Source organism: Arvicanthis niloticus, chromosome 30 (assembly GCF_011762505.2).
Source record: "Arvicanthis niloticus isolate mArvNil1 chromosome 30, mArvNil1.pat.X, whole genome shotgun sequence".
Lineage (NCBI taxonomy): Eukaryota > Metazoa > Chordata > Mammalia > Rodentia > Muridae > Arvicanthis > Arvicanthis niloticus.
Genome location: NC_133438.1, coordinates 14,478,370 through 14,499,390, shown reverse-complemented (window position 1 = coordinate 14,499,390; position 21,021 = coordinate 14,478,370). Strand labels below are relative to the sequence as shown.

The window sequence follows — 21,021 nt, the reverse complement described above, 5'->3', positions numbered from 1 at the left end:
AGGACCATGTTTTCATAGTGGTATTATTTGTAATAGCCAGAGCTGGAAACAGCCCAAATGTCCCATGACAGAAGACTAGATAAAGACAATGTGGTTATAATCAGCTATTTAGAATGAAGACATCCTAAGTTTTCCAGGCAAATGGGTGGAAATAGAAAATATCATCCTAAGTGAGGTAACTCAGACCCAAAAGTACTCACAAATAAGTGGATATTGGCAAACAGAGAGAGAGAGAGAGAGAGAGAGAGAGAGAGAGAGAGAGAGAGAGAGAGAGAGAGAGAGAGAACAGAATACCCAAGATATAGTCCACAGAACTCAAAAAGGTCAACAAGCTGAGGTACATATCTTACAGGGTGTGCAGACTAACAACCATGTCCAGCAAGGTGTGATGATTTGGAATTTGATTCCGAATCTTCATACACATATTTAATTACTACATTTTCAGTTTGCTTTCATCTAAACCCCACAACACTTCCCATACTGAGGTCTCCTAAATTTCTCCTGCTTGCATGGCTTCCCCAGGCTGCCTCTTGGCTCTATTTTTCAATCCACTTCCACTTGCCTGACTTCTCTTTGTTCACCGTCCTCCATCCTCTCCTTTGCTTTTGTCTTGTTCTTCTGCTTCTCATAGGGTCTATTTTGACATTTCATATCCTGGGTTATTGTTATGAGAAAATAGAAAGCTTATGATAATCTTTTTCCCTTTAATAAGCTCTGGTTCATCTGGGCTTTGTATACTTCATATCTTTTAAAAATATCTTTGAAATAACTAAATTGCTTTTCCTTTTAGGCTCAGTATCTTCTGTCAGAGAATTAAAGCAAACCCTCTAATTTGAAGATAGCTTTCTTCTTCCCTTATATGTGAGAATTTGTTGTAACCCCAGAGATCTCTTAGTCAAAGGTATACTGAGTTTTTCCATCTCTGGGAGCCTTGTAGCTCACATAGTCATAATCTGTGGAGATCCTCTCAGATATCAGAGTTCCTTCAGCCAGTAAATCAATCATATCTTTGTCATGGGCACTATAATCAAGAAAAGTACCTTCAAAATAAATTAAGAGTAAAAATTAATACATTCATTCAAATGAAAATTTTTGACTAAGAGGCAAGCATTTGGTTAACAATTTTGTTTTAATCTCTGTATAATGATTTAGATTTTTAAATATATTTCGGTTATTTGGGAGCATACAATCAGTTATTTAGAAACATATAGCATTATAAGAATATCTTTGTGTATGCCTCTATCTGTCTTTGTCTCTGCCTCTCTGTCTTTCTCTGACTCTCTGGCTATGGCTTTCTTACATATATACACACAGAGCACATTAATGTTCACATAATAAATAAAACACAGAATGGTGAGCCAGATTTCTAGGCTCGCATCCCAGTTTTCTATTTTAAATACTCATTAATTTAATTTTTTTTTCAGCATGTGAATCACTTTGGAATCGAAGCTATATTTCTTTTTGTATCTCCATGTCTGTGCCTCTATACCAGGAGTTCCTGGTGCCTCTGAGCCTTCAGCTTTGAGGACTTTTGATGTATAAATCCATCTTCTCTGCATTTCCACCCCTAGCAGTATTGCTGCTGATGTTTTCTTTTCCTAAAAACTATTACCCGTGTTATCACTCTGTTTTCTAGTTCCTTAAACATTTTGTTTGTTTAGTTTATTCCTTGTATATTCTTCAATGGTCTTTTTACTAGATCTCCGGTGAGCATAGCTAAATATGTGCATCCTATGTACAATTTTAGTTGAAAGTTTTACCTTTTAAAAATTTTTATTTGTGTGTGTGTGTGTGTGTGTGTGTGTGTGTGCGTGTGTGTGTGTGTGTGTGTAAATATATTGTAATACCTGCAAAATCCAGAGGGGGGCACTGAATCCCCTGGAGCTGGAGTTCCAAGAAGTTGGGAGTTGCCTAACTGACGTGAGGCTGGAAATCATACACCAGTCCTCAGCAAGAACAAGTGCTCGTGAGTACTAAACTATTTCTACAACCCCAGAGGTTTCATTTAATCTCTCTGCATATGCAAGTTTCTCTCTTCAATTAAAGAATACTAACTAGATTTTTCTAAAAGTACTTCCAGATATTCTAAGGCATAAATAAAATCTTCAATTCATCTACCTCAAATTAACATTTCTTTCAATAGATTTTCTATTGAATTGTCTATGAAAGGGAAAGTTTGGTGAACCACTGAAAATCTATGTCATGAGTCATAGATTATGAATAACAAGGAGACATTCACACACAAAATTTAAAAAAAAAGAACAAGAGAAAGACCTATTTTAATTTATTCATTATGCCAGTCTCTCTAAGACAATGCTAAACTGTAGCCCTGAAGCTTAATATAGTCTGTGGTCCTTGAATCCATGTCAAGTTCAATATGTTCTAATGTATGGTGTATGTCTATTATTATGAGTGATAGGTTTCACCACAATCCTAACATGAATATTCCAGATACTTGAAGGAATTAGTAAAGATCTACCCATCAGGAAGATCTGGAAAGTTTCTTCTCAGATTAAAACATTATGGTATCAGATTTTTTGTTTCAGGTACAATGTAGAAAATAAGAAAGGGTAAAACATATTTGATTTGATATGGCTTTATAAGTACTTTCCTGTCTTCAGTCCTACCCGGTCCCATAGTCACAGAGAAGGCCACAGAAGTGAGCAAAGGAACACACTGTCCAAACTTTTTTGGAACTGTCCCTAGTTGTTCTCCATCTGTAGTCGTGTAGAGCCTCAAAGAATTTATGTTTAAAGGAAAACAAACCAGACTTTCTTGTTGAGACACTACACAAATCATTACATGCCTATTGAGCAGAACGGTTCCTATTTAAATGAGTTATGCAGTGGTTAATAAGCACTAAGCAGTATTCCTTATAGGTGTTACTTGACCAGCAAGAAAGACATTAATTGATACATCATCAAATTATAGGATGGTTGTCACATCACTCATGGGCTAGTCTTGTAGCTAGTGACTGTTATCAAGCAACCTCCTCCCTGCATTTAGGCCCATTCTGTGGTGGGCTATATTGTACAAACTGTAACTATCTTCTGCCATGGAGAAATGCTGCCCTTCTGGTACTGGGTAAAATAACCAGGCATATCAAGTGAGCTCTCTAACACTTAATTGATAATGGCAACAAGTCCTGCCAATCATTCAGGAACTCCCTATTCCTGTCTCAAGTAACCTTTCAGATGAGGGTTGGCACGTCTCCTGCCTTTCAAACATTTCAGATACTGTTTCTCGCTTTTGGCAGGACTCTCACTGATTCTGGAAGAAGACCAAGCTATATTATGTTATTGCTTTTCTCAGTTCTGACTTGACTTGAGACAAAAATGCTCATTGATTTGTTAAGAGGGGAAACAGTTTTACCCCTTGTCTCATTTTCCCTTCTCGTTAGGGGTTCAAGGTGATTTTAGGAATGCTATTGAGTGACACCTCTTAAGAGGCCACAACAGGAGGGTGCATGGCAGGCAGACCCACTGTGCTTGCACTTCAGTCAATGGGATTTTTATGGTACACTTGTGCACAGAGAGCTTACAGCTCATTTCCTAAATTACCATTTGGAGAGAATAAAAGTTACCCAATCCGACACCATGTCCTATTATGTTTAGGCAAAGGTATTAGTTAAAAAGTTTAGTGAGCTATTCATTAGGAATAATTTATTAAGATATCAAAGTTTAAACAGTGTACATCAATTTATAATTTTTGCGTACGACAATGTTTCTCCAGGGGAGCTTTCAAATAACAGTCAGCTCTTCCAGGTGGCTGTTTCTAGTCCATAACAAACCGTTATCACTGTGTAAGTGCCACTGAAATCAGGGAACCAAGCTTAACAGCCCCAATAGTCTCCCTGATGACTTCAAATAGGTGCTTTTCTCAACAATGTGAGATTTATATTGTACCATAAAAAGCAAATCAGGTTCTAATTACTTCTTGTAGTATGGCCATGCTATATCAATAAAGATGGTCAGTGGTTAGTCTGTCTCATCTCCCTGTGAAGGACATTAGTACTGAAACCGGAACTCGAAACAACAAATGAGAAGTTCTATAGGCCACGCCCACTTTGTGTAAAGGATCAGAAACCCCTGTAGGTGCTCCTGGGGAGAGATGGATCTTCAGTGTCTGTTTTTAGACACAAGTGAGTTCCAGGACAGCCAGAGCTACACAGAGAAACCCTGTCTCAAAAAAAAAAAAAAAAAAAAAAAAAAAACAAAAAAAAAAAACAAGAAAATTATCAATCTTGCTTCCTGTTGTTTCACTAACCACTAGAGTGAACATTGCCAATGTATTTATGATATTTATCAATATTAGCTTTGAAGAGCATTTTTAATATAACGGCAAGTGCCCTTCGCTCCTGCCCAAAAAAACATAAAGAAGGAAAGAATGAATGGAGTTTTAAGTCATAAGTTAAGTGGAGATGGAGAGCCTGAGGGCCAATTTATGTTTACACAACATGGCACTGATATGGATACCCAATATGAGACAAGATGCCTAACACAGACATCTGGTGGACTATGAATCAGTGCAAGATGGCTGACACCAGCTGTCTAGGGAACCCAAAAGTAAACTGTGATGTCATCCCTTACATAACCATTTCTTGCAGAATGCCACATTTTGTTTGGGTTTTGTATATAAATATGACCTTGAGGTCAGAAAGTCTTAGTCTTTTGCATCTGCCAGCCTGCCTATGTGCATCTGTCTGTAGGCCTGTGTATCTACCTCTGAGCCGTTTGTGTACTGGGAAATAAAAGAAGCTTTATCATCCCTAGTTTCTCATAATCTCTTCAAGCTCTCAGCCTCCTGAGACCATCCTCCTTTGCTGAAGCCAAGAGTTGGGCCCTAGTAAATGAAGTATCAAAGTTGTAAGAGAAAATGAAAATTATGAAATAAAAACATTGGAGAAGTAAGAGGAGAAAAGATTGAGGTGAAAAGCAAATGACCTGCTGACTGCATTTCAAAAATAACAGTTGGTTTAGAAACTCTTTGTACCCAATAAGAAATTGATGGGCTCACCCGTCCAGTGCTTGGACACCACAGGCCTTCTAAATTATTAATATCAATAATTAAATGTCAACACAAAAGACTGCATGTATCTTTCATTTTTTTCTAATATATAAAGGCTTAAATCAATAGAAATGAAATATAGGACAAACACTTGTATAAGTCATATCCATTCTGTTGCATTAGGCAAATATTTTTAAAAAGAAAAAAATATATATATATATAAACAAACAAATAAACAAAATGGGACCTAAATCAATGTGGAAGTCTCTTTAAAACTCCTGACTGGCGTTTTAAATTTTTAAATGGAAACATCATTGTCATAAATACCATTGAGACATCAGTTGACCAGATGTTCACTGTCTCCTCTAAGGGTGATTGGAAAAAAATTTGTAAAGAGGTAATTTACATTATATAGAAGAGAGATTGTTTTATAGTGAAGGCTATCAAATCATAAAACATGGTAATTTCTAAGCCATAAAATGACCCTATGATGATCCCTGAAATGTAACCTAGCTTGCTTGGTTTGAATTTGGCAGGATTAAGGTATAGTAGAAATTATCTATGTAATTTTTTGGACTTTTTCTGTGAGAGAATTGAACAACATATTTCTTGTGCCAGGAGCTCAAGGAGTAGAAAGATTGTTTCTCCCTCTTTCTAATCTTGCATGGCATGTGGCCGAGTCTGCAGGGCTCACTCTTTTTGGTCTCTGAAATTGTTTCTCAAGAAGGGTCCTGGGACCCTAGGAAGGTCCTGAAGAGAAAGTCATGTTCATGTGTTTTTGTTTGTTGTGTTTTTAATGTGAAGTGTGTGTGTGTTTGTGTTTGTGTGTGTGTGTGTCTGGGTGTGTGTGTATAGAAACTTATATTACACAGTTTATGTATAGAGGTCATAGGACAACTGATTTTTTTTTTTTTTTTTTGAAATAGGGTATCTCACTGCAAAATTGCTGTGCTGTGGGCTACAGGGTAGCTGGCCCAGGAGCTTCTCACTGGCTGATTAGCCTGTCTCCACCTCCCTTCTCACCCTAAGAGATTACAGATATTTGCCACCACATGTGGCTTTTTATTTGGGTTTATGGGACCAAACTCTTGTCATCAGGCTTGCAGGGCAAGCAACTTTAATTGCTAAGACATTTCCTTGTCCCCTAAGCAGGATTTTTCAGTTGTTTTGCAGGGTTAATGGCTGAATTTTAAAGATGAAACTTACTGAACTTCATCGTTCTCTATATCTCCTTTGGTGTGAGTATCTGGTGAGATCAAATATATATCAAGGGATCCTCTGAAAGGTATATGAAAACTTTCCATTTTTGAGTGGTTGGACTTAAACTTTGAAAACCACAAGGACTGCCATCCCAACCATGCCACTGGCACCTTTACTGAAACATGGGCTTCAATGTTCTGCTGCCTTATATAATTTGTAAGAGTTGTTTATCTTAACTCTGAAAGGTGTAGTTCCTGGCTGACCAGATATGATATTGATCAAACCCCATTATCTTAAAGAAGAATGAATCCATGTGTGTGGTTTCTGATCATGCTTGGACACTAGTCTACTGTTCCTTCATTAAGTCTGTGTATTTTACTAAGCATCTTCTCCCACTGCCATAATATTTCTCAGAGTATCTGCTTAATTTTTGTCTGGAGCAGTAGAAATGATGATATTTCAACCGATTAACAATCCAAAAAAATTCACTCATCTTTGAGACATATTTTAGTTTTGAAAGGAAAAAAACTAAAAAGAAAGTGCTACAGACTAGTATCTGTGCCCTCTATAAATTATACGTGGCAATATTAAGAGCTGAGGGAGAAAGGGGGCATGAGATAGGGGTTTTCTAGGGAGGAGAAATGGGGAAAGGGGATGGCATCTGAAATGTAAATGAAATATCCAATAAAAGAAAAAAATATTAAGAGCTGAGGACTTGAGTGAGTGGCTGAGGCCTGTCAGATAGGATTAATGTGCTCATGAAAAGTCCTTTGACTACTTCATATTCCCCCCTGTTTCCACCGTTAGAAAACACAGCAGGAATATGGCTATTTAGCAACAAGGAAATGTGTCCTCACAAGGCTGTTTGACAGCACTTAGATCTGGCCTTCTTGGCCTCTGAACTGTGAGAAGTAAGCTGCAGTTTACACTTCACTGACTACAGATTTTATTACAGCAGCCCTTAGTTACAGCTTTGTGCTGTTTCTATATTGAGATAGAACGCTGTCAAGTACAAGGTATAATACTGTTTCAATATTTTTGTACAGTGGACCAGTGCTTCCCAGAATAATTATGATTCACATTATTTGAAAAGAGAAATTGTTACTCAGATTCCAGGAAATTGCATGGAAAGGTTTTCAGTCCAAAGGTCTTGAGGAAACCTATTATCTTTCAGGTTGGAGGACTATAACACACAGAGAACATGTTATCAACGTTAATTTTGTTTAAATCAGCATTTAGTAATTAGCTTTAAAAACCACAGAAACAATACAATTAAGATTAAAAATTTTAAAGAATTGTTCTTCAATTTTTTTCTAATTGTACTATCTTAGCTGAAAATATTAATATATTAGATCCCTAAAAAGTAAGAATTTCCGTCATTTTTTAAATTTTTTTGGAATGGACCAACAGTCAATTGAACTGTTTTTCTTTTCTTCCTGTTTGCATTCCGGGCGTGTTCCTGTGATTAAGCACGATTTGAACTCTGGCTGGGGGCACAGTGATGACAGAGCACAAGGGGCACAAGGAGGACTATGTCACCTCCACACATAGCCTGCTGCTGTGGAGCTCTGAAATACAGATGTTCATTTGTTTGTTTTCAAGCAAAGAGTCCAAGTTCTCATTCTTTCAATATAGGTGAACCTGACATTTAACATCAATTTATGGACACAGTCCAGAAATACTTATTTTGTTACTTTCATTGTTCAATAATTAACAACTTTCTACAATTTTGAAACTCTGTAGACTGGTTTGCCTGGGTACTTGCATATGAGTCACAGTGAGGAAATGCACACAAGGAGAGGGATTGAATACTTTTTTTATTGTATATTTTATTTATTTACAGTACAGATGCCATCCCCCTTTCCCATTTTCCCTTCCTAGAATCCCCTATCCTATAACCCTTCTTCCTTTATGCTTTTATACCATTTTGATTACATGCCTGTAATAAGGTCAGTTCTAGGTTGAGGGTCTAGCAATACAATAGATGCAAATAGTTGAGGAACAAGCAATACAATAAGTGCAAATAATCAAAAACAAAAACAAAAACAAAAACAAAAAAAAAAACCAAGGCATTAAAGCCAGTTACGTGAACCATGATCACTATTTCTAAAGGTTTATCAGGATGACCAAAGTATCTGAGCCTACTTCCCTATCCTAGCCCAAGTTCATTTTTATGTCTGAAGCCTACTTCCTCGTTCTATTCTAAAATTTAGAATCCTGTCTAAAATTATTTTTTTGTTCTGGCCTAATACTTAGATTCCTGCCTGAGATTACTTCTTTGTTGTAGCCTATGATTTAGACTCCTACCTGAAATTACTTTTTTGTTCTAGTCTAATGTCAGATACCTGTTTGAAGCCTACTTCCTTGTCCTTGGCCAATGTCAGCTTCTTGCCAAGCAGCCCCAAAGGCTCTCCACCTCTTCCCCCTTTTTATTTTTATTTTATTTTTATTAACAAGACTGAGCCTGTCTTAGGTCATTCTGACAAGAATCCCTTCCTAACCCATCATGGAATATGCATTATCAAAGGCAATGCACTTCTGTCTTAGGTTGGTAAGGGTCTGTGCAGAATCTTACCCATCCTTGGCTTGCCAGCCTATTAATTTAATAACTTTGTCTGAGGGTCCATTTTCGGGTTTAAGCCATGTACTTGGGCTGCCAACATGTTGATGTTGTTAAAAATAAGCTTTAACATGATGGGCAGGAATAAAAGTATTCCCAGGAAAAGAAGGGCTAGCCTGATCAAGCTATATATGCCATTCTTGAGGTTAGTCCAAAATGGAAATACTGTGCTCAGGCCATGGATAATTTTATTGGGATTATCTGCAGGATCAAAGGTCAACAGAGCAGCATTCTTTAAATTCATAATCTCATTATGCAATGTTAACACACCCAGAGAGGTATTAGGATTATGCCAAATATCCTACAGGTGTCTTTAAACTTTTCTAATTATAATGACAATTATTGTGAATTTCAAAAATAACACTACTTCAATAATATTTGTCTTGACACTTGGGATGGCTCCTAACTCTTGAACCCTGAACCTCCTTCAGATAATTTGAATGGGTTAAATCCTTTTGTATACTCAATACATTAGTAACTTTTTTTTTTTACTAGATGGTTAACAAAAATAGTTGTCTTAACTCCTTGTGTCAATGCTATTGCAGAAGCAGTGGTGCTAGCAATTAAAGGAATTAAAGCTGTTATACCAGCAATAATCAAGCCTGCTACCCTCTTGCTTCTGCTTGAAGCCTAATTCACTTCTTCCAGCACTTTCAAGCTTTTTAGCAGAGAATGAAGGTTTTCTAATATTCAGGACAGTGAGACAAAAGCTGGTTGATAGACCCCATAGCAGACATGCCAGGTTTCAACACACTAATGTAATTGGAAATTATACAGTCAATGCAACTTACAATAAATGCTATAGAAGAGACAAAACCAATTTTAGCCTGACAATTAAAAGATATCAGGCTAAATCTTTTTTGTTTTAACTAAAAAATTAAAGCCTTAAAACATGCACTAACCCTTGTTTGAAATCCAGATCCAGTCCCAACATTATCTCTTGCTATTATAACATCATAGTGAGCTACAGCTAGCTTCCAAATATGTCTCTGACAAAGTCCAGATCCAGTCTTCCAAAAGTAGATTGTTATTTCCCATATTGGATTGATTTCTAGACCAGTACATGATTGGGTACTAATAGCTCGGCACCTTTAAGAAGAGTACAAGAGACATAGTTTCTCTTTTCCATTTTCTATCCCACAAGGTCTAAAAACTTGAGGCAAGGCATCTTGGCCATCTGGGATATAGTCAAGCAAAGGTGGATCAGAAACATATGTCCAATACAGCTCCCTAGTCAACCTTGTCAGGGCACTCAGCAAGCTCACAGGTCGGCATCATTCTTTGTCTCAGCAACAGTATGTCTCACCAATCTTTTTAAAGTTCCATGGGCCTCTTCCACAATACCTTGTCCTTGAGGATTATATGAAATCCCCTTAATAAATTGTTGACAAAAAGTCTCGACTGCTTAACTACAATAGCCAGACCCATTATCTGTTTTTTTTTAATTGGAAATTTTATTTATTTATCTTTCAATGTTATCTCCTCTTCCATTCCCCCGCAAAAACCCCTTATCCCATCCCCCCATTCCTATTACTATGAGGGTGTGCTCCCACCATCCTCCCATTCCCACCTCCCTGCTCTTGAATTCCCCAACACTAGGAAATCCAAACTTTCAGGCACCAAGGCTGTCCACTTCCACTGATGCCTGGCAAGGCCACCCTCAACTACCTATACAGGTGGAGCCATGAGTTTCTCCCTTTGTGTTCTCTGGCTGGAGATTTTAGAATGGCTACTCCAGCTTGTTTCTTAGGACCATTTGCTTGAAAAATTGAAAAATTTCCAGCCTTTTACTCTAAGGTAGAGTCCTATCTTTGTCACTGAGGTAGTGTATGCAGCAAAATGCTGCATCCTGTTTATGTATCCAGTCTATTAGCCTATGTCATTTAATTGGGGAATTGAGTCCATTGATGTTAAGAGATATTAAGGAACAGTGATTGTTGCTTCCTGTTATTTTTGTTATTAGAGGTGGAATTATCTTTGTGTGGCTATCTTCTTTTGGATTTGTTGGAGGAGGATTACTTTCTTGCTCTTTCTAGGGTATAATTTCCCTCCTTGTATTGGAGTTTTCCCGATATTATCCTTTGTAGTCCTGGGTTTGTGGAGAGATATTGTGTAAATTTGGTTTTGTCATGGAATATTTTGGTTTCTCCATCTATGGTAATTGAGAGTTTTGCTGGGTATAGTAGTCTGGGCTGGTGTTTGTGTTCTCTTAGAGTCTGTATAATATCTGTTCAGCATCTTCTTGCTTTTATAGTATCTGGTAAGAAGTCTGGTGTAATTCTTAAAGGTCTGTATATATTACTTGGCCTTTCCCCCTTGCTGCATTTAATATTCTTTCTTTGTTTTGTGCACTTGGTGTTTTGATTATTATGTGACTGAAAGTATTTCTTTTCTGGTCTAGTCTATTTGGCATTCTATAGGCTTCTTGTATGTTTATGGGCATCTCATTCTTTAGGTTAGGGAAGTTTTCTTCTATAATTTTATTGAAGGTATTTATTGGCCCTTTAAGTTGGGTATCTTCACTCTCATTTATACCTGTTATCCTTAGGTTTGGTCTTCTCATTGTGTCCTGGATCTCCTGGATGTTTTGTGTTAAGAACTTTTTGTATTTTGCAATTTCTTTGACAGTTGTGTCAGTATTTTCTATGGTATCTTCTGCACCTGAGATTCTCTCTTCTATCTCTTGTATTCTGTTGGTGATGCTTGTGTCTATGACTCCTGATTTCTTTCCTAGGTTTTCTATCTCCAGGGTAGTCTCCCTTTGTGATTTCTTTATTGTTTCTACTTCCATTTTTATGTCCTGGATGGTTCTGTTCAATTCCTTCACCTGTTTGGTTGTGTTCTCTTATAATTCTCTAAGTGGTTTTTGTGTTTCCTCTTTAAGGGCTTTACCTGTGTTCTCCTCAAATTCTTTGAGAGTGTTATTTATGTCCTTCTTAAAGTCCTCTATCATCATCATTAGAAGTGATTTTGAATTTGAATCTTGCTTTCCTAGTGATAAGGGAAACTCAGGACTTTCTAGTGTGGGAGAACTAGTTTCTAATGATGCCAAGTACCCTGGGTTGCTCATGCTTATGTTCTTGTGCTTGCCTTTTGCCATGTGAATCTTTTTAGTGCTACCTGATCTGTCTCTGACTGGAGCCTGTCCTTTCTATTATCTTGGTTGTAGCAGAATTGTGTGGGGTGGGTATTACTACTGGGGTTAGAGTTGGGGCGCAAGATCTGATCAGTGCTCAGGCACAGACAGGAAGGATCCAGTGCTCTGGCCCAGGAGTGAATTCCTGGGTCCTAGTGGGTCCCAGTTACTCCCTGTTTGGGGTGGGTGTTGCTGTCTCCTTACTTATGATACTGCCATGGTTAGAGCTCCTAGGAGGCCTGCTTACTCTGGGTTTTGTGAGATTGCGGGCAGAGCTGCCACCTGGGATCTGCTCTGTGCCTGGGCCTCTGAATACTTGACAAGAGATACCATCAAATAGAGAGAGGTCAGATAAGTCACCTGGCTGGAAGTTTAGTTATAAAAGTAGTTTGATTATAGATGTAGTTATGATTATATTTTTAGCTTGGCAATAGGACATGCTGGGATTACAGATGAAAGGAATAGGCAAGATGTCAAGATCTCTTTGCTCATAAACAGAAAGACATTGGTCATTGTATCGGGCTCAGAGATGGGATTCCAAGGCTGGAAGTAGGGAGGTGACAGAGAAGGTCAGTAGTACTTTTGATATGTAAATACCATTACAGGGCAGTAATCTGGGGGTACAGTTAGCAGAGTAAAACTTCTGTAACTGATACTAAAACCCTTAAATGCCAAACTTAGCAGAACAGGAGAATATTGCTTGTCAGACTGATTTTATTTCAGGTGATGTCAAGGATAAACAGAATGATAACCCTAGGTAGAAAAATCAGTGAGTAAAACTGGGAAAGACAGACATTGTCATATAAACGGAGTGATCACAAGACAAGATGCCACATGTACCTAACTACCCCAAAGCTATTCTTATCCCTTTAGGGGAAAGGAGTTATTTTAAGTATCAGGAGAGAAACCAAAATTCAATACAAAAATTTAAGAGGGAAGAAAAAAATCTCAGAGCAGACTGAACATATATCCAAACTGTATTCCTACTTCACATATAGAGTTATGGTAGATAGTGTGCATCTTTCTCATGAATTGTATAGACCTAGCAATCTCTTCTTAAGAATTAAACACATACATGCTTTCTAAGTTTATGTGGGATTCAGTGCAGATACTTCAGATGATAGTCTTATATCTATCTCTAGGTTGCAATGTCATCCTTATTGTTATATTCTATGGACTCAATGCCATAGCTACAGACATCTATTCTCCATAACAAATTAAGATTTTTTTTTTACAACTGCACAGCTTTGCTTGGTCAGTTTAACCAATCAGACATATCTCATTTGCTACTGACTTAAGAATATTTTACACAGCACAGCAACTAGTCTCCAATGATCAATGGTCAAGAACAATAGGTGTCTTTTTCTGCATGTCTTGATTTGTTTACTAATCTTATTTACGGTTCATTTAAAAGTTTCGCTAAACTAACTAGAAATTGAGTTTCTTTGATGAATCAGTTCTTACATTTTGATTCATTGTCATAATCTCAAGGCTTAGAGCAGTTTTTCAGCTGGTAAAAATTCCACAGACTATATACATGTATATGTATGTGTGTGTGTGTGTGTATATATATATATATATATATATATATATATATATATATATACACATATATATATACACATGTACATATATATATATATGTGTTGTACATATATATACATGTATATATATATGTATATACATGTATATATATGTATAACACATCTATATGTGTACATATACATAGACAATATATATGCATGCATATACATATATAATCTGTCTACCATGAACATGAATGTAAAAATTTACATTCACATCTTTTGTAGTATTTAAAGAAAGACACAGACCTCGTTTAAAAACATGGAAAACTATCTTATTCTTTTATGAATTACTTTATTGTTCCTTAATGAAGTATTTTCTATGACTTTATGCTTAGTAATATTTTAACTAATGTGAACTAATTATTACTTGTAAAATATGTTTAAATAATTATTGTGTTTGCTTAAAATCTTCTCCACTTTTAATGTAGAAGTCCATTCTAACTTTTTAATGCACTGAAATTAAATTGGATAGACCTCAAATTTAGCTGTTTTTAACCAGTATTAGAGCAATTATTTGCCTTTTTCATGAAAATTTTATTTTTTCCTCTTTCTATTTTTCATTAATTCTTTTATTCTTCTTTCATATATTACATCCAAATATCCGTTTCTCCTCCTTCCTCGCCTCCCAACCATCCCAACCTCCCCCTTTTCCTAGATCCACCCTTTTTTTCATTTCTATTCAGAAATAATAGACTTCTCAGAGATATCAACTGAATATGAGATAGGAAGTTAGGCATATGTCCTCACATTAAGACAAGGCAACCTAGTAAGAGAAAAAGGGTCAGAGACGTCCCTGAACTCACCACTGTTAGGAGCCCCACAAGAACACCGTGCTATATAACCACAACACATATACAGAAGACCTAGGTCAGACCCACATAGGCTCTCTGATTGTCACTTTAGTCTCTGTGAGCTCCTATAAGCCCTGGTTACTTGATTCTGTGGGATGTGTGCTTGTGGTATTTTTGACCCCTCTTGATCCTACAATCTTTTCTCCCTCTAAGAATTCCCCAAGTTCTGCCTAATATTTGCCTGTGGGTCTCTGCATAAGTTCCTATCAGTTGCTGTATGAAACATCTCTGATGATAATTATGTTACACTCTGATCTATGAGTATATCATTAGGAATCATTTCATTAACTCTCTTTCTTTCTTTCTTTCTTTCTTTCTTTCTTTCTTTCTTTCTTTCTTTCTTATTATTTCTATTTTGTATCCAGCCGCTTTGTTGGAGGTGTTTATCTGCTGTAGGAGTTCCCTGGTAAAATCTTTAGGATCGCTTGTATGTACTAACATATTATTTGTGAATAGTGATAATTTGGCTTCTTCCTTTCCAATTTGTATTCCCTCGATCTCCTTTAGTTGTCTTATTGCTCTAGGTAGAACTTTGAATATTCTCTTGAATAGATTTGGAGAGCGTCGAAATCTTTGCCTTGTTTTTAAGTGAAATTTTAGTGGAATTGCTTTGAGTTTCTCACCATTAAATTTTATATTGGCTATAGATTTGCTGTAAATTGCCTTTACTATTTTTAGGTATGCCCCTTATAACACTGATCTCCTCAAGACTTTTATCATGGCATGATGTTGGGTTTTGTCAGAGTTTTTTTTTGTTTGTTTGTTTGTTTTGTTTTGTTTTGTTTTTGTTTTTTGTTTTTTGTTAGGTTTTTTTTTTCCAGCATCTAATAAAATGATCATGTGGTTTCCCCAGAGTAAGAGTTTGGAAAGAGATTTTCCAAACAAATGAAAACAAGAAACAAGCTGGTGTAGCTATTCTAATAGTTAACAAAATAGATTTCAAACCAAAATTAATCAAAAGAGATGGTGAAAGACACTTTGTACTCATCAAGGGAAAAAAAATCCACCAAGATGACATTTCAATTATTAACATCTCTGCCACAAGTGCAAGGGCATCCACATTTATAAAAGGAATGCTATGAAAGTTTATATGATAATAGAAGCTTACACATTAATAGTGGGAGACTTCAACACCCTACTCTCACCAATGGGCAGGTGGTACAGACAAAAACTAAACAGAAATAATGGTACTAACAGACATTATGACTCAAATGGACCAAACATCTATCTATAGAATATTTCACCCAAACACAAAAAAAATGTACCTTCTTCCCAGCACTTCGGGGATTTGCTACAAAATGTATTGCATACTCAGTCACAAAGCAAGTCTCAACAGATAGAATAAAATCGAAATAACCTCTTGTATTCTATCAGACCATCTCAAATTAAAGCTGATTTTCAACATCAACAGAAGCCGCAGGACACCTACAAATCCAGAGAAATTGAGCAACTCTCTACTGACTGACTGCTGGTCAAGGCAGAAACAAAGAAATCAAAAATTTCCTACAATTCAATGGAAATGAATGCACAACACACTAAAACTCATGGGAGGACACAATGGAAGCAGTGCTAGGAGGAAAGTTCACAGCATTAAGTGCCCATCTTTTTATTATTATTATTATTATTATTATTATTATTATTACATGGTTCTTAATGTTGAATTCTTTTATTCTGTAAAAGGTAACAAAATATACAGAACAAAGCTTTCCGTTTTTTAAAACTAATGTTACAAACCCATATTATCGCTTACATATAAATACTATCCTCTATAGCAGATTATTAGGTTTATAGGTCCAGCAACGTATGCTAACAGGTAAGCATGAAAATGTTGTGACGGAGAGAAGAGTCCTGTACCGTATACTCTGAAGGACCGCCTGAGACACTGCCAGGGGTCTGGAGGAAGGAGACTGTGTGGGGGTGTCCTTTAAGACTCCAATTTCAAAATCATTTTCACCCCTCAACACACAGAGATGGATCCTTCACAGAAATCAAGAACAAAATCGATTTGGGCTCATTGTAAAAGTAGAGAAAAGTATGGCACCCGTGTGTGAGCCACAGTGCGGTACCCAGTGACACTGAATCTCGTGTCATGCGGGCCAGCCATCTGAATCCCTGCTCCAAACAGGAAGAGATTCTGTAACTGTCATAAAGATCTGGCCTGTTTGGCACTATGTGATACAATTGGAAGTCACCAGAGAGGATTCCACTGGGCCATGGGGCAGAACGTCAGCCGGGTAACTGCTCTTTAAGGGACTGGAACACGACAAGGAGGTTTCCAGACTTAAGAGTACCAAAGAGCCGAGTGAGTGTGACACCTGCCTGCTGTGAGGTGCCTCTCCCGACCTGGCTTCTACATGGCCTCGAACTCATGGATGCGCTGCTTGGTGTTTCCCTGCCTGATCTGCCGCAGCATCTTATACTTGTCCCGGCCTTGCGGCATGTTCTCGTTGTGGATGATGTCATTGTATGTCCTCTTATTCTCATCCCAGGCCTGGGACAACTCATTGCTGACAGTCAGCAGCTGCCGCTGCACGTGCTCATTCTTCTCTGACTCTGTGATCCTCTTCTCCTCGTTGCGGTCATCAGGATGCCCTCACTGGAGAGCTTGGCGCTGTAGCCCATGGGCTCTGCTTCCTCGTCCTGTAGTCCTCCCTGCACATGATAATTCACGGGTTCGTACACTGGGGGTGGTGGGGGTGAGGGAGCCTTCATCACCAGGTGCAGCTCCTGCTTGGACTTCACCAGGTCTTCCTGGGCTCCTTTAGTCCGGTGCTGCCCACTCCTCCACCTTGTCTTCCTTGTGCCTCCGTGCCTCCTCCAGCAAGGAAATCTTGGCTGTGTACTCTGCCAGCTCTGCAGCCAGCTGCTCCTGGCTCTTTATCTGATCCTGTGCCTGTTCTATCTCTCTAGTTCTTCCTTGGTCCGCAGGACAGCCTCCAGATGTTCAGCTTCCTCCAGGGCTCGCCTCCTCTCTTCCTCCAGCTGGAGGGCCTTCTCAATCCGCTTAGAGAGCGTTTTCTCTGCCCTCTTGGTTTTCTGCTCATAGTCCTGCAGCCGAAGCATCAGTTCTTCCTTCTCCCGGAGCATCTGTTCTCTCTCTCTCTCTCTCTCTCTCTCTCTCTCTCTGTCTCTCTCTCTCTCTCTCTCTCTCTCTCTCTGTGGTTGCTCTCCTCTTTTTCTCAGTTTCCAACTATTGTCACTCCAGTTGCTTCTGGTGCTTCTCCTCCCGTGCCTGGGCCTTTGCCTGTTGCACCTGGATGGTATTGTCGGGCTTCCTGCAGCGCATGTACAGCTCATGGTTCCCCCATGCAGAACTGCAGGATCTCCTTGTTAATTCTCAGGCGTGGAACGTAGAACACAAAGTCAGGTGCCTTCTTGTCAATGGGCTTGATGACAAACTTCTTGTCGTTGAAAGACATATTCCTGATTTCACTCCAAGGGAAGACGATCTTTGGGGTCAACTTGTCATCTTTCTCATAGATGTTAAGTCCAAGGGCATCCACTCCTAGCCAAAGGTCTGTTCCTTTCTTGGTTTTGATCTCGAAATAGTTGATCCCATGCATTTCCAGGTCCTGGGCAATCTTCAGGTATTCTAGCATAGCACTGACCTTGAACATCCCTCTGTGTTCTGTGTATCACACCTGGATCCGGTCCTCCCACTGGTCCCTGCTGAGCTTGTGATGGTCCATGACTCTCTGAGAGATCAGCCGCTCCAAGCTGAGGTACCCAGTCTTGTGCATTTCCTTGTTATAATCTCCAGACTTGACATGAACCGCATAGGAGTCCAGGAGCACGGCTGTCTCTGGGGGGCAGTAGATCTCATCGCTCAGGATGCCTTCCTTGACTTGCAGAAAGAAGAGCTTCTGTGTGATGTCCTGGATGAGCTCCTCAGCCACGTCCTCAGGGTAGAACTTGGCCCGGAATTTGAACTGGACAGGGTTCTCCTTTTGAACCTCCTGTGCAGAGACCTTTTTTATCAAGTTTCAACCAAGTAGGAAATCCTTTATTGTCTACATATTGGAGGCCGAAGTACCACACTTCCCGTAGGCCAATCGTCTTTACCATCTGTTCAAAGAGCTGCTTCCCGGTGGTGTTTGGCTGGAAGGTGAACTCCAGCTCCGCATCCATGGTGGTCACCCGACGTTGATTGGCTTGGGCATCTTGGCTGGCTGGTGGCTCTGTGTGTGTCCTTGGCAAGTGGGCTGTGCGGAGGATGCAGCGGTGGCGGGGGCAACCCTAAGTGCCTATCTTAATTTGGGTTTTACTGCTGTTAACAGTCACCATGAACAAGGCAACTCTTATAAAGGACAATGTTTAATTGAGGCTTGCTTACGGGTGTATAGGTTCAGTCCATTATTATCAAGGTAGGATCATAGCAGCGTCCAGGCAGGCAAGGTGCTAGAGGACCTGAGAGTTCTACCTCTTGTTCTGAAGGCAGCTAGAAGAAGACTGACTTCCAGGCAGCTAGGAAGAGGGTCTTAGGGTTTATGCCCACGGTGACACACTTCCTCCAACAAGGCCACACCTACTCTAGCAAGGCCACCCCTCCAAATAGTGTCACTTCCTGGGTCAAACATACTGGTGATTACCACAGTGCCCCCCCCAAAAAAAATTTGGAAAGATCTCACACTAGCAACTTATTAGCACAGCTGAAAACTCTAAAGCAAACAGAAGCAAACACACCAAAGAAATGACAGGAAATAATCAAACTGAAGACTAAAACCAATAAAATAGAAACAAAGAATACAATTCAAAGAATCGATGTGGGGAAAAAAGAGTTTGTTATTTAAGGAAATCACCAAGATAGACAAACCCATATGCAAACTAACTAAAAGACAGAACGAGAATATCAAAATTACAAAACAAAAAAAGAAATGGAGATACAATAAGACAGTGAGGAAATCAAAGAATCATTAGGTTATACTTTAGAAATATGGAATATTTAAAGCAAATGAATAATTTTCTTGATAGAAACCAGTTACCAAAGTTAAATGAAGATTAAATAAACAATTTACACAGAACTAAAACTTATAAGCAAATAGAAACAGTCATTAGAAATCTCCCAACAAAAAACAAAAACAAGCCAAAACCAAAACAAACAAACAAAGCCCAGGGCCAAATACCTCAAGAGCAGACTTTTACCAGACTCTCAAAGAAGAAAGAATTCTAATACTCCTCAAATTATTCCACAAAATAAAATCAGAAAGAACATTGCCCAATTGAGACCATAATCACCCTGACACCCAAACTACATGAAAATTCAACAAAGAAAGAGAATTACAGTTCAACTTCCCTCACAAACATTGATGCAAAAATCTCAATAAAATACTCATGAACTGAACCTAAGATCCCATCAAAAGATCATCCACCATGACCAAGTAGGCTTCATTCCAGAGATGTGGGGAGAGTTCAGCAGACAAATGTAATGTAATCCACTATATAAACAAATTGAAAGAAAAAAATTATTTCTATTTAAACCTAAGTTGGTAAAAGAACATTTTTCTTTTCTGTGCTTGAAGTCTGCTTTATAATTTTTTGCTCCACTCTCTTTTTTTTTTTTTTTCCTTAGAGGCATAATGGAAAGAGAAAAATCTTAAGATGGTTTCCAGTTGAACCAAAACCATATGTGTAGTGAACAAAGGTTCCATGTTAATGAGCTCAGAGGGGATACAGTTCTGGTCCTTACTAGAGCCTACTGGGAAGAAGAAACCCCAGTTAAATAAGAGTATGCCTTGGTGACAATGACTGTCTCAGCCTGAGGATAAAATAATACAATTAGAAGCAAATGGTTTTGAATTAGAACTGTCTGTGCAGATTTCATTTGAAGATGACCTTTCTCTAATTTCATAATCAATTATAGATCTATCATATGTATTAATATGTTGCAGTGTCTTTCTGATAAACAGGTAATCTATTATTCAGGTTCTGTATCTACTTAGGTCTTCACAAAATGCTAATTTAGAGAAAATACAGAGTGCTTAATATGGTGGCCCATTCATTTTATGTATGTTTAAAAAATATATCCTCCTTTCCCCCATCAAAAAAAAAAATTCTTCTTAACCTAAGTCACCAGCTATTTTATGAAGAGTTTTTAATTTGTGTTTTTCAACTGAGTGGGGCAATGTTTAAAGAAGGAACAGTGATTGTTCTGGGATAGACAAGTCTTATGATCATGAGAAAGGACAAGAGGGGGCTTTCAAGTCATCTGGTCTTCCAGAGTTAAAGTTAACTCTTTAAGGAAGAAAACAATTGTTTTGAAGTTTTAAAGAGTAAATCTAGCCATGACAAAATAAACAAACAAAAATATGTCACTGAATAATTTATGACCAAGATAACCCAGGCTATGCTAATATATCATATATTTTTAAAGTAATTAATTACTTTGAAAGATATTTATTGACTTAAGGCTAATAGTATGTGTTTATAGTATGCAATCTCTTTTATATTTGTTTTTACTTGATGTTAATTGTAGCCTTCTGAGGTAGGTATTAAGAGCTTTCCCTGTAGGAGGAAGAGATGGAAGTAGAATGACCAGGTTATACTTTTGCATGTGTGGGAAACCAATGTTCATCTACAGACTGCTCTTTCCACTAAGTTTGCTTTACGTTTTCTGTGACAAAA

General features: G+C 38.1%; 1 pseudogene; it reads right to left on the bottom strand.

Moving 5' to 3' along the window:
- Nucleotides 1–16,750: 16,750 nt before the first annotated feature.
- LOC143440698 (ezrin-like) lies at nt 16,751–18,560 on the bottom strand (annotated as a pseudogene).
- Between the last annotated feature and the right edge of the window lie 2,461 nt (nt 18,561–21,021).